Source organism: Trachypithecus francoisi, unplaced genomic scaffold, assembly GCF_009764315.1.
Source record: "Trachypithecus francoisi isolate TF-2019V2 unplaced genomic scaffold, Tfra_2.0 Lachesis_group3, whole genome shotgun sequence".
Taxonomy (NCBI): domain Eukaryota; kingdom Metazoa; phylum Chordata; class Mammalia; order Primates; family Cercopithecidae; genus Trachypithecus; species Trachypithecus francoisi.
In genome coordinates, this window is record NW_022681468.1 from 79,539,592 (window position 1) to 79,553,915 (window position 14,324).

Below are 14,324 nucleotides of genomic sequence, written 5' to 3' on the forward strand. Positions count from 1 at the left end.
AGAAATGCATAGGAGTGTTACGGTAGGTATTGGCTAGGTACAGTGGAGTATGATGGGAATTTTGTGTTCTGTTTAGCATGCTATCCTGTGTGAAAGAAACTGAAATCCAGTATTGTGGAGAGTATGTTAAAGCCACCTCTGAAATGGAGACTACCTTTAAAATAACTTAAGCAACATGAGTTTAAGATTTAGTTATTAATAAAGTAATTAAAAGTATATATACTACAAGATTTTATAGCTATATCACATTACAGTTTATTTATGGCCACATGGCCATATGCTCAGTGAGGAACAAAGACCAATTATGATTTTTCTTGAGTACTAACCATTAAATTAAAGTGACATATTAGAAGTATGCTTACTAAATATTTTATTTGTAATATATTTTAATATCTTCTTTCCCAACTATAGTGGGGAAGTTAACATGTGACTTTGTTGGGGGTGGTTACATTGTTACATTTAGAAACTGGACAATTTACTTTTCTAATTTGCCAAGAAAAAAGAAAAAAATACCAGCTGTATAGTAGAGGGGAATTTATTTGCTTATAGTTTGACCAACTTAAATATGAAGGTATTAGTATATGTTACTTTATTTGAAATCAAAATTTTAGGGAAGTTATTGAGTTTGGGATATTGTGGCATCTTTACATACTTTGTAAATATATGCAATTTAAAGAGATACATGAAATAAGAGTGTTTTTCTTGTATTAATACATTGTTTGATTTTTATCATAATAAACCAGTGAAACATCTAAGATTTAATAGATACACTCTTTCATGCCTTGTGATTAGTCTTCCACATTTTTGTAAATTTTATTTATATTTTGAAAAGTGGTGGAGAACAGTGGGTTAAAATAACCCTATCATAGTGTTTCTTTACTTGTCTGTTTCCCCGTGCCCTGCTTTGTCACAGATTTTAAGTTTTATGAACATGAGTGGGCTTTGTTGGGTTTAGAACTAAGTGTACAACGCCCTGAAATCTTAGATGGATACCAGGTTATAAGTTTGATAACTGTATAATGGAGAATTATATCTAGAAGTTGAAATTATCTGTTAGTATCAGGGTCTTGGGAGGAGGGATTAGGCTTCAAAGAAGACTTCAAAAAGAAGTTGACAAGGTTTGGGAGACTGAATTTTAATTTGCTTGTTGAACAAAGGTGGAAGGTCATTTGAAGCATATATAGACGTAAAGGTATGCAGCAATTCTGTTATATTCAGGGGTCTAAAAGTAGTTTGGTGTTGATTGGATAAAAGGTGGACATTGCTGTTGGTATGGGGGCAGTGGTGGTAGGAGGCACTACAGATATCTGTACAGGTAGGAGACAATCTAGTACATGTGAAAAACAAGAAAAACCTGGCGGAAAAAATTCATCCTGGGTATATTCATTAGCAAGAATATTTTTAAAATCTACATCTGCTGTGTCTGTAAAATGACTGACAGTGGTACTGTAGTTAAAAAATACACATTTGTATAAATATAGTGACACTTATAGTCTGGCGGATGGATTGCCCAGTTGTCCAAAAGTATAGTTGAGTATTAGATTGGATTCTGACTTTCTGCTTAGGAAATTGAAATAGGATTTTATAAAGATCCAATTTACTTAGAAAGGAAAAGGCAAAGGGAAAGATGGGACAACTAGAAAAACAGAAAAGAGATGTTAAGGAACGTGAGTTGTGTTTAAGCAGTTATGTGCCAAGTATGGAAGAAAAAAAAAGGTGGAGGGCACTTCGTGAATGACAGGTGTCTATGAAGAATGTTTTGCTATATACAGGGAAAATCTTTAACCAATTTGCTTTTGATTCATAGCAATTCAGATCATATACGAGAAAAAAAGTTTCTTGTTTCTTAAATTCATTCAATATGTAGACCTTTCTTGCTTTCTTGGCATATGAAAAGATATACTTATTTTTAATTTGATAAACGAGTGATTTATACAATGTGTGTGTGTGAATTTAATGCTGTTCAAACACTAAAGTTAGGTATATTGTCAAAACATTGTTATGCTATGTCAGTGAAAATTAAAACTTACTGTTTATTTGTTAGTGGATTCTCTGTTATGTAATTTTTTGCTGAATTTTGGCTGATTGTTGATATAAAGCAGGATTTTTCATCATTTATAAATATTTCACATAAGAATGAATCTTAATTAATACCCTTATCAAATTGAGATGAATTTTTAAAAGACTGAAAAATATGGTACTGTTTTTTCATTTAGAAGATGAGATTAAAAATCTAACTTGCATTTTATACTGATTTGTGCAATTATTGGCTACTTGTGTAAAGAAACATTAAAAAATTGAACAGCTGAAGTGACATTAAGTGACAGATGGGGATTTAAAATAAAAATATTCACTGTGTAATCTTTATTTAAGTGCTCTTCATAATTTGGTAATACCAGTTGTATAACTCAAGGTTGAATTCAATATAAAAAAGGAAGCATAAGAAAAGTCCAATTTCTTTAAAATTGATATCTATATTATGGTATGAATTCATGATTTGTTTTTAAAGTGAGAAATAATCTAAGTGTTGCATACTGGTTTTTTTTTTGCAGGTCAAATTCAATTCTTTTTGAGAAAAATTTTGAAGAAATTTTGAATTATTTCAAAATAGTATTTATTTGAATTTAACTATTTTACTATTTCTGCCTTTAAAATGATATTTATTTTGTATTTTAGCTTCTCAACTGAAAATTTGAAACCATGGTTTCTTTACAGTAGTATTTTAAACTAATTGTTCTGAAGTGTATACCTGTTTGTTTAAGGAAAGGTATGTTCCCCTCAAAGCTTTATCACACTTTGAGTTATGCTGGTGTATTTGACATCTTGTTTAAAAATTAGAATGTCTCTGCATAGGAAAACACAAACTGTGATAATGAGTTAGATATGCCATATGTGGCAGTTTAGGTTGGCATATATCTGAAATGGCATGTTTAATGTACTGTATTACTAGGATTAGTAATTTTACAGTGGAAGGCTGCTACTTTTATGATGTAGTCTCCTGCTGCTGGGCTCGTAAGTCTGATGGACTCTTTACTCAAAATCTGTTTTCAGCTTCTGTAAAAATCTTTTTGCTATTGGAATTACCTACATAAGATCTGTCTGGCTGATTAACTTATTATCTGAAGTTTGTAAAGATTAGTGAGTATTAGAAAACATATGTAGTTTGATAGGTTTATAAATGTAAATAATAATTATGTATATTTTGTTAAGGAATAATAATGCTAACATATTCAGTATTGCCAAAAATGGTTTACTAAAGTACATAATTGAGAATTGTTCACAATATTTTTATTTTTAGAAAAAAGTGCATAGGAAAAGCTTTGAGGTTCTATGGAGTCTTGGCAGTGAAGCCATTAAAAAGTAGACTGCAATAAATAATGTTCTTTTATGACAGAATGCACAACTTTAAATTCATATTCCAGTTTTCATGGAAATAATGTTCATTTTTTATTTTTTAAATTATGCTTTTATCCAAGGTTTTTACTGAAGCATCTTCCAATCAGTCAGCAGATTGTATTGAAAATAAGTAGAAACTGCAATGCAATGGGGATAATTTAGATAATTTAAATTTAAGGTATAAGTAATATAAAAAAGAATGTAAACATTTTTGACTAGTTAAAATATGCAGAATAAGTACAGTTTTGGGTTTGGGAAATGTTTCAACTAACAGTTATCTAAATTCAATATCTTTTGCAAACTCTGTGTTTGGAAAAGCCAGACTCTGAATTTCATTATGTTTTCATTTAAACTGACTTCATCACAGTTAATAGAAAATGTGATTATCTTGTTTTTAAACTCTTTATACAACTAAAAGTTACTTGTTGATCAGTTATGACTTAAAGAGACCTTACATTTCTATAGGATTTTAATTCTTAAAACATCAATGTAGGCAGAATTTTTTGTCTTCATTTTACAGATGAGGAATATAAGATTATGAAAGGTAAAATTATTTGTGATATGTCAAGTTAATAATGAACCTGTTTATTTTCTGTTATTGTGTAACAGCATTCTGTTATTTTTATTTGCATCAGACTGCTTATAAATTTGAGTTCAGAAATACTGTATTCAAAATTAGGTAAGATTTATCAAACTACCACATTAGCCCATCACTGGGAGATAATGATATTTTTGATAGGTTATACATTTTTTTTCCAATGCATATGTAAATCCTACAAAAATTTTTGCCATTGAAAGGAAAACAGTAATAACTAAGCAATATGGAAACATACAAAAGTTATTTTTTCAGCTTACCAGACGTGTATATATATAGAACTTTGATATATTTCTGTTTTCCTATTGATATTAGATCATTAAGATAGTTTGAAATTGTTTACATGAAATGTAAACTTTGAGATTGCTTACATGGAATGATTCAGTTACCTTCGTTTAGCCCTGTGAGATTTTGTTTCTCACTTTTTAAATTATATGTAATGTCTACTTTCAAGATTTGTTGAATTATAGATTTAAGATTAGAAAACTCTGTTCAGATCACTGTGATATAGTACTCAGTATAGTAAAAAATTTTATGAGGAAAATATGCAATGGACATTATATAGTAGTTTATTAAGCAATTATCACATCAGTTCAGTACTTCTTAATACCTTCTGTGGTAGTACGACGAATACAAGACTTCTAGGGAACATGTGGTGTCAGATCAGAGTTTGAATCCCAGCTCTGCCACTTACTAAGTGTACTGTTTTAATCAGTCATTTAATCTTCTTGGACCTCCAGTTTTTGATCTGCATAATGTGGTATCTGTACCTCTTTCATAATTATAAGTTATTGGTCTAGGTACCAAAAAGGAAAACTGTAAAAGCATGTCACATAATATTTGGCATATAATAAGCATACTATGACCCTATCATTTTTCATGTCCTGTTTATGCTTGTTTCATTTAATAATACTAAACTTACAGCAGATATTTTAATGTAGAATAAATTACATTAATGTGGCCCCAGAAAGGAAAACACTTATATAAGGATTTTTAAAAATTGAAGTTTTTTTTTCATAATTGTTGTAAAAATACAGGTGATAGAATGCCAAAGCTGTGACCTATCCTCATCCCACACCTTTAAGGTAATTGATATGAATAATTTCTTATATATTTTTAAACATTCTATTTTAAAATAGCAGTTATTGTTTTTAGTGGTAATTATAAGTGATCATCATTTTTATAGATAAGAATGAGTTTTCCACAAACCACCTATGTTGATTAATGCATTTATGGAGCTTCTAAATACTGTAAGGTGTCTTTCCAGTCTCAGGTTTGTGGGTATTTTTGTTGCATAGTCTAAATATTTGTTCTGTGATACCCCTGAAGATATGCAGAGCTTTTTTTGTTTATTTTTTGCCTATATAGCAAAGAAGAAAACTAGGGATGTGAATTTGTAATATTAAAGCACATTATAATAATCTTATGTGAAACATATGGATTTGTTTTGTAACTCACTAAAATTACCTTAATCAGCCTCTGCTTCATCCTTGTATATTTAAATACAAAACATTACAAATTATTGATTAGAGTCTTAATTGGAATTCAACAGGAATAAATCAGATGGCATATAGAATATTTAATAGTCTTTCATGATATTTTTCAGGATACTAAGACTTATGAAATTTTTTTCCTACAAGCAAAAATGAAATGAACCTAAATGTTTAATAATATAATAATATAGGTGATAATTCATCACGCTTATTTATTTATTTATTTATTTATTTATTTATTTTTGCTGTTACTAAGATTTTTTTAGCTGATGCAGTTCAGTGGTGCACACCTTTCATCCCAGCTACTTGGGAGGCTGAAATGGTAGAATTGCTTGCTTGAGCCCAGGAGTTTGGGAATAGCCTGGGCAATATAGTGAGACCCTGTCTCTAAAAATAATTTCGTTTTGCAGTATAATTATTTATGATAAAATAAGTAAATAAAAGTAATTTAATTTTTTTAAGTTTTAAAATATTGGCTCTGTCAAGGTCTTAAATGTTTTAACTCATGTTCTTGCAACCTCCATAAAGGATCTAAGAAATTTTAGTGGCGTAATTCTAGTAAAGGTATCTTTCAGAGGCCATGGTTTATTCCTTTCCATTCCTTAGCAAGTATTTTCTGTGAGTCATTACAGAAATTACATAATAATTGTTTTTTATTATTTGTTTGTATTTTGTCATAATTATTTTATAAACAAGCTGTATTCAGATACCTCATATAGTAAATTAAATATTACATACTAAATATTTAAGTTTCATGTAATACTATTGCAAGATTAACTGTAAGTATGATTTTGTTTTTCATGACTATGACCTGGAGGACAATAAATTTAATAAGATTATACTGATTCTTAGATTGCTTTGTGGAAAAAATCTTTGTATTTGTCATAGTGTAAATTCAGTTTTATATTGAGAAGGGTACACTTTGAATATGTAACAATACGACGGCTGGGCGCCGTGGCTCACACCTGCAATCCCAGCATTTGGGAGGCCAAGGCAGGCGGATCACGAGGTCAACAGATTGAGACCATCCTGGCCAACATGGCGAAACCCCATCTCTACTTAAAATACAGAAATTGGCTGAGCGTGGTGGCGCGCGCCTGTAGTCCCCGCTACTTGGGAGGCTGAGGCGGGAGAGTTGCTTGAACCTGGGAGGTGGAGGTTGCAGTGAACCGGCCGAGATCACTCCACTACACTCCAGTCTGGCGATAGAGTGAGGCTCCGCCTCAAAAAAAAAAAAAAGAAAGAAAAAGAAAAAAGAATATGACCTGCTATGGAAAAAAAAAAAAAATAATAAACTGAGAAATTTTGCTAAAGACCATTTAATTCCAGAATGATTAAATATTATAGACTTAATCTTTATGGTAATGGATTTATTCTTACACCTTTAGAATCTGTAGGATGATGACAGTGAAGTCTGATTGGAGTGAGGGTTACATTATATGTTGTCAGCTTATAGACAATGAATCTGTATTAGTCTGGATTAGGAATGATTAAAGGTTATAACTGTCTTTATTAATATTAGGGTGTGGTTTTGGGTGTGAACTCTGACATTAACCCAGATTTCCTTCTCATTTGTAATAATTTTTACTTTTCTTTGGAATTAAAGCTACACAGTATATGATGAAATTAAGTCCCAATTCTAAAAGCTCTTTCATCATCATTACTGATGAGCTTATTTTCTGTTTCACTGAGAGAATTCTAAAAATTTCATAAACTCCTACCACCAGATCTACCTACCTAAGTATATAAGTATCTGAATACTCTTACTGTTTTGATAAACTGTCTATGTGCCTAACAAAGGCCTATCTCTACTTTTTTTCTGTATTTCATTCCATTCCATCTTACCTACTGAGATATCATTTAGCAATTCTTTCTCCACTTTCCTACATTGCCAATTTCTTGCTCTACTGGAAATTATTTTTACTACAAATACGCTGTTCTTTCTCCCACTTAAAAAAAAAAGTGTGTTTCTTTTTATCCCACTTTCTGTTCCAGTAATTATGCCATTAATGGTAAAATTCTTCAAACTTGTTGCCCATACTTGCGTTATCTCCAGTTCCTCTCTTTTCATTTCTCTTTTGAAGCTATTCCAATTAGGACTTTGACCCATCCTTCCAGTGAATCTGCTCATGTTAAAGTCACTGGTAGCTTCTATACTTTTTATTCAATGGTCAGTTCTCAGTCCTTTTTTTTTTTTTTTTTTTTTTTTTGCCATTCTCCTGCCTCAGCCTCCCGAGTAGCTGGGACTACAGGCGCCCGCCACTTCGCCCGGCTAGTTTTTTTTTTTGTATTTTTAGTAGAGATGGGGTTTCACCGTGTTAGCCAGGATGGTCTTGATCTCCTGACCTCGTGATCCGCCCGTCTCGGCCTCCCAAAGTGAGTCCTTCTTTTTATATAACCATCAGCAGCATTTGACACAGTGATCACTGTCTCCTTTTTGAAACATTTCATTTTGCTCCTGGTACACTTTTATCTCATTGGTTGCAGCCTTATATTTCCTTTGCTGTTTTTTTTTTTTTTCTTTTTTTCTCATTTCCTTGGACTTCATTTTTTCTGTCCATGCTTACTCCCTTGGTGATCCAATCCAGTATCATGGATTTAAATAACCATCTGTTCTTTGATGACTACCAAATGTTTGTGTCCATTCTGGACCTTTCATCTGAACTCTACACTAATGATGCAGCTGCCTGCTTTATATCACTTCTATGTTTGATATGTATGTTAGAATTAAATATGATTTTAAATATTCTGATCTTTCTTTTGACTCCCTCAAATCAATTTCTCTCAGTCTTCTGCATCTTAATTGCAACTTCGTCTTTTCAGGGTCTGAGGACAGAAATATTTGAGTCATCTTTACCTTCTCTCTTTCCGTTGAACTTCACATCCAATCTGTCGCGATTCTGATTATATTTAAGATACTTGCCTTAAAGGAAAACCAAATATTCAAGCCAAAAGAAGATAACAGAAACAAAAGTAAATGTTACAAAAAAATGCGTTCTGCTATGTTTAGGCAGGTAAATAATTAACCTAAAGATGTGGTTGGCTGTGAATTCAGTATTAAAACTCTTTCTGGTGAGTGACAAAAAGAGTAGCCTGTCCTAGTTACTTGACAGACCAGACTAAGCTCACAAACTGTTTACAGTTTCAAAGATAATTCATTGGGAAAGCTAGATTCATGTTTAATTTTGTGTTATAGGGAACCCTGTAGGAAATTTGTATTTAAGAAATATTGGTATCAATATATCCATTATACTAACATAGTTATTTTTATACCTGGGAGAATTGAGTGTTAAAGAATAAGCATGAATATGTATCATGGAATGTTATTTAACCTTAAAAAAGGAGATACTATACTGACATTTACAACAGTATGAATGCACCTGGAGTATATTGTGCCAAATGAAATAAGCCAGAAACAGATAGATAGGTACTGTGTGTTATTTGTATGTGGAATCTAGAAAAATGTAGAATACCTAGAAATGGAGAATAGAATAGTGGTTACTAGGGTGGGGAGAGGAAATGGGAAGATTAGGTCAAAAGTAGCTACAAACATGCAGCTATGTAGGATGAATAAGTCCAGAGATCTAATGTACAGTATGAGGATATAGTTAATATTGTGTTATGTACTGAAATGTACTAAGAGAGTAGATTTTACATGCTCTTATCACACGAAAAAAGTAACTATGGAAAATAATAGATAATTTACCTGACTGTAGTAATCATTCCACTATGTATATGCATGCCAAAACATCATGTTTTACACCTTAAGTATATACAATAATAAAAAAAAAGAAGCAAGAGGAGTAAGAAAGTTCTAAATAATACCTGTTCATCAGATTATATAAAAATAAAATCTGTCATTGTTAGAAGGCACAGTTAGCTTAAAATGTATACCATATCAGGTGGTGTGTGTATACACACACACACACACACACACACACACACACACATTGTGGATGATAAAATATATATTGAACCATTTAGAATATTGTGCTAAATCAATAATTCATCTATTTGAGGATTATACCTTAAGGAAATTATATTCTTAAAAATGTATTATCAAAATGGTTATTGTTGACCTGTAAAATAGTTTGAGATACTGTACATTTATGCCTGTCAACTGGGAGTTTCCTCATTTTAGTGTCCGTAAAAATTACTCTGGTTGATAGAGTTCATTTATCTCTTTTAATTTAAATCTCTTAGGCTTAACTCTGCTATTTAATGTCATTTTTTTTTTCATTCTGTACTCAATTATTAAAAACATTTATTTTCCACATAAGCAGAAAAAATGAGTTGTTATAGATTTAATATTTGAAATAATTATATAATAACAATTACGACTTTTTTCTAATCATACATTTTATCACTGTGTCTTACTGGTAAATGATATTTGATCTCTGTAAATACTCTGCCAGAATAAGACAAAATAAATCTGTAGGCTTGTTGACATATATGATACAGTAGAGGAGGTTTGTTTAATCACTGCTGTGAAAAAGGAAAACTGTAGTAGTTTTGGCTTCCTGGATTATAGGGACAAGAACATGTGTATGCTTTTGATTTCATTTTTAACATTAAAATTTAATTGTATGGCTTAATCTTAAAGCTTAAAATCTGTGACCTACAGCATTTTATTTTTCGTAGTTATTAATTACATATTTCTTTCTTAAATCATCCCTTGGTGTTCACTTATGGAAGATGATGTGGGTTTGCTAAAAGCATTCTTATGTATTATTTTGGAAATATCTACATTATATTTTCACATAACTGGTAGAGAAGATTTTGTGTAGATTTATCTCACTGCAAAGCCCCTTTTCACCACGTTTTATTATGAAGTGAAAAATTTCTTTGAAAGTACTTTTCCCCAATTTGACTTGTTTATAAAGTTTGTCACATTGGGCTAAATTATGAATTGGCATTTAGTGAGTGTCAAGCAGTTTGAACTTTTATTTATCTTAAATTGAATTACATACATTTTAAAAGGACTTTCTAACTCTGCAGTTATTACATGTTAAAACTTTTTTTTTTTTTTTTTTTTTTTTTTGAGACGGAGTCTCGCTCTGCCGCCCAGGCTGGAGTGCAGTGGCCGGGTCTCAGCTCACTGCAAGCTCCGCCTCCTGGGTTCACGCCATTCTCCTGCCTCAGCCTCCCAAGCAGCTGGGACTACAGGCGCCCGCCATGTCGCCCGGCTAGTTTTTTGTATTTTTTAGTAGAGACGGGGTTTCACCATGTTAGCCAGGATGGTCTCGATCTCCTGACCTTGTTATCCGCCCGTCTCGGCCTCCCAAAGTGCTGGGATTACAGGCTTGAGCCACCGCGCCCGGCCGGCACATGTTAAAACTTATATTGATGATAAAACTAAACAGTTGTACGTGTTTGCAGTTTTAAGATAATAATTATTTACTTATAATTTACCTAGAAGATATCCCACAATATGATTTTTTTCAACATAAAAAGACAGTATAGGCTGGACTCAGTGGCTCACGCCTGTAATCCCAACACTTTGGGAGGCTGAGAGGCAGGAGGATTGTGGGAGACCAGGAGTTCGAGACCAACCTGGGCAACAGAGTGAGACTCCGTCTCTACAAACAAAGAATTTTTAAAATTAGTGGGCATAGTGGTGTGAGCCTGTATTCCTAGCCCTGGAGGCTGTCATAGGATGATCACATGAGCCCACGTGTTAAGGGTGCAGTGAGCGTGACCTCACCGACAGAGCAAGACCCTATCTCTAAAACAAACAAACAAAAAGGGTGGAAGGAGACAATATGAATGAGTAGTCCATTAACTTAAAACATTAGAAATTATTAAAGTAAGTGTTTTAGGATAACACTTTAATTTTAAGCGACCACTCATTTATGCCTTTCTATTTAAAGCGGAAACCTAAAGCTATTTGTTAATAAAATATTGTTTTATGTTAAGATGTCATGGGAGAGAAGGACATATGGGGAAATTAACAGAATGAAATTATTTTAAATTAAGTATGAATGACATTTCCAAGGTAGCAGTGAATGCTTTATAATATACACTAATAATTTCATTATTTTTTCCCAATTTTATGATACTCATTTCTATTTCTGAGAATCTTTAAAATTGTGTGATCTTGGCCGAGCGCGGTGGCTCACACCTATAATCCCAGCACTTTGGGAGGCCGAGGCGGGTGGATCACAAGGTCAGGAGTTCAAGAGCAGCCTGGCCAAGATGATAAAACCCCGTCTCTACTGAAAATACAAAAATTAGCCAGGTGTGGTGGCAGGTGCCTGTAATCCCAGCTTCTTGGGAGGCTGAGGCAGGAGAATCACTTGAGCCCGGCGGGCAGAGGTTGCAGTGAGCCGAGATTGCACGATCTCGGCTCCAGCCTGCACTCCAGCCTGGGTAACAGAGCGAGACTCTGTCTCAAAAAAAAAAAAAAAAGTGTAATCTTTGTTTTCTTGAGCTGTTAGTATTTCAGATAAAATGGAAGATCTGATGTGGCTCAGCCTTACATTTTTATTATCTTGCACTGTGTGTACTTTTGCTCTGGGGTTGCTGTGCATCCCTAGATAAAGACTAAAATCAGGCCAGTTGATTCTGCTACTCAGTCTAACATATCTTTTCAGTTGATCCACCTCTGTTGCTGCTATCCTTTTATTTCTGATTAGCTTTCCATTTTGTGCCTCTTTAAACTTTTTTCATTTTTTTCAACCCAGAAACTCTCCCCAACACATTTATACTCTGTAAATGTACTTGCCTCACAGTTTATTTAGGTCATCTTTAAGGACCTCCCTCAACTTCCTTTTATACTTCAAATTACAATTTAATTTCACCTTTAATCCTTGTCTACAAAAATAGAATGAGAATTCTCTATTCTTCTTTTTAGGAATCATTTATCCTATCCCCCTTTATCTTTTTCATACTCTTATCTCATTCTTTTGGATCTTTTAAATTTTTTCATTAGATCTTTCTCTTTGGCTTTATAATATATTCAGTTCTTATTTTATACAAAATTACCAAAAACTAAAACCTTTCTTTGATTCTGGTAATAGCTGTGGTCATTTTCTCTCCCTTTTACATACTAACAACATTTTTTGGAAGGGTAGTCGACTGAGTTTCTTTTTTTCTCAGCATTTTATTACTCCTGGTTATCCAACTCTTTCACAGTTCATGGTATCTTTACTAGTTGCTTAATCAACTGAACTATCTTTTTCAGTCATGTAGCCATCATCCTTTTTTAATTTTCTAAAACATTCAATATTAATAACTACTCTTCCTCCGTTGGCTTATTTGACATTGTATGATCCAGTTTCTCTCATTGTTTCTCTAACTAACTGTACTGTCTCAAACATTTTTGTGAGTTTCTTTTGTTTCTTGAAATCATCACGTAAATGTTAGGGTTACATTCGATTCTGTCGTTGGCCCCGTAGATCCCTTTAGCTTTAATTACTCCCTTTATGTAGATCATACGTAAGTCATATGTTCAGCTCAAAACTGTTTTGATCTTTTGTTTTATGTACACCTTGTTATATTTAATGTATATCAAAATAAATATGATTGTTTATACCTTACATAAAGTCTTTCTGTAAATTGCCTTACCCTAAAAGTACACATAATATGTTCACATGATTTGGCATGTTACTTCTTCCACAGGTATTCGGTTATGTATCTGTATTAATGTCTTAAACATAGAGACACACACACACACACCACGATTCGTATATAAGGCTGAGGTTTCAGCATATGTAATCATCTAGGAAGTCTTTGCTGATCACCTCAATCTGGTTGAGGGACCCTTCCTTTGTTCATGTGACACATCCTATATTTTTAATGCTTCTTGTAATTACAAATCTTTTCTAGCTCGCTAGACTCTAAGTACTACAAAAATGATGAACACCATGTCACCTTTATTGCATTGTACCCTTAATACTTTTATAGGGTCTTCCACATAGTAGATGCTCAATATGTATCTACTGCATATATGAATAACCGAGTAGATAAATAGAATGTCAAAAAATGTATTCTCTTAAATTTATAAACTTGCCTTTCTTTTTGTTTCCTGTTTCAGTTATTGGCACCAGTGATTTTCAAGTTATCCAAACTGGAAAAATTGGTTAATTTTGATCTTTTTCTCTTTTTTATTTTCTGTTTATTCTGTAATTGTTGCCAATTGTTGTCTGTTTTACTCACAACATGTACCTTGAATTAATCTTCCCCTTTATGTTCTTGATGTTTTCCCAAATGTGGGTTGTTTCACTTACAACTGTACTTCGTATATACTCTACCAGAGTAGCAGAGAATAATATTGTGGTGTATTTCATAACATCCCATTCATTTTGATTATTAAACAAAAACAAGCCTTTAGTATAGGGTAATATGATATATGAATCTCATATCTAATTTAAAGCTCTTCCCCATCTCAGCAATAGTCAGGCTTTGGGGCCTAAGAACTTGAAACTTGGAAGCTGTTGTAGTCTATCTTTCACCTTCTTTATTTAGATTTAAGTAAGGATGCATAGATTAATTCTAAGATGTCTCTCTCCTCCCCCAGTTCTGATTTTAGGTTTAGAGACCAGATAGAAGGAAATGGGCAAAACTTTCTTTTTACTTAACTAGGCTTGTAATAATATTTTGTTGAGTTTTGATGCCTTCTTCTATGTGACAGTTGTCCGAATGCTAGCTCTCTCATAGGCTGCTTGCTTTACATCTGGGATGGACTCTGCTGAGGTCTCCTACTACACAGTTAAAACCTGATGTGAGATATTCTTAGTTAACTCTGTTGTAGGCCCTCTGTTCTAGCCACGTGGGTAGACCAGTTTCCTGGGGTTGCTGGAGCCTCCTCACTCTTTTGGACATCTTTTTTAAGGTAGGCT

General features: G+C 32.9%; 1 protein-coding gene across 5 annotated transcripts in view; it reads left to right on the top strand.

Moving 5' to 3' along the window:
• Positions 1-14,324, top strand: part of NOVA1 (NOVA alternative splicing regulator 1) — a 153,813-nt gene that overhangs the window by 12,797 nt on the left and 126,692 nt on the right. The gene's annotated exons all lie outside the window — the stretch shown is intronic.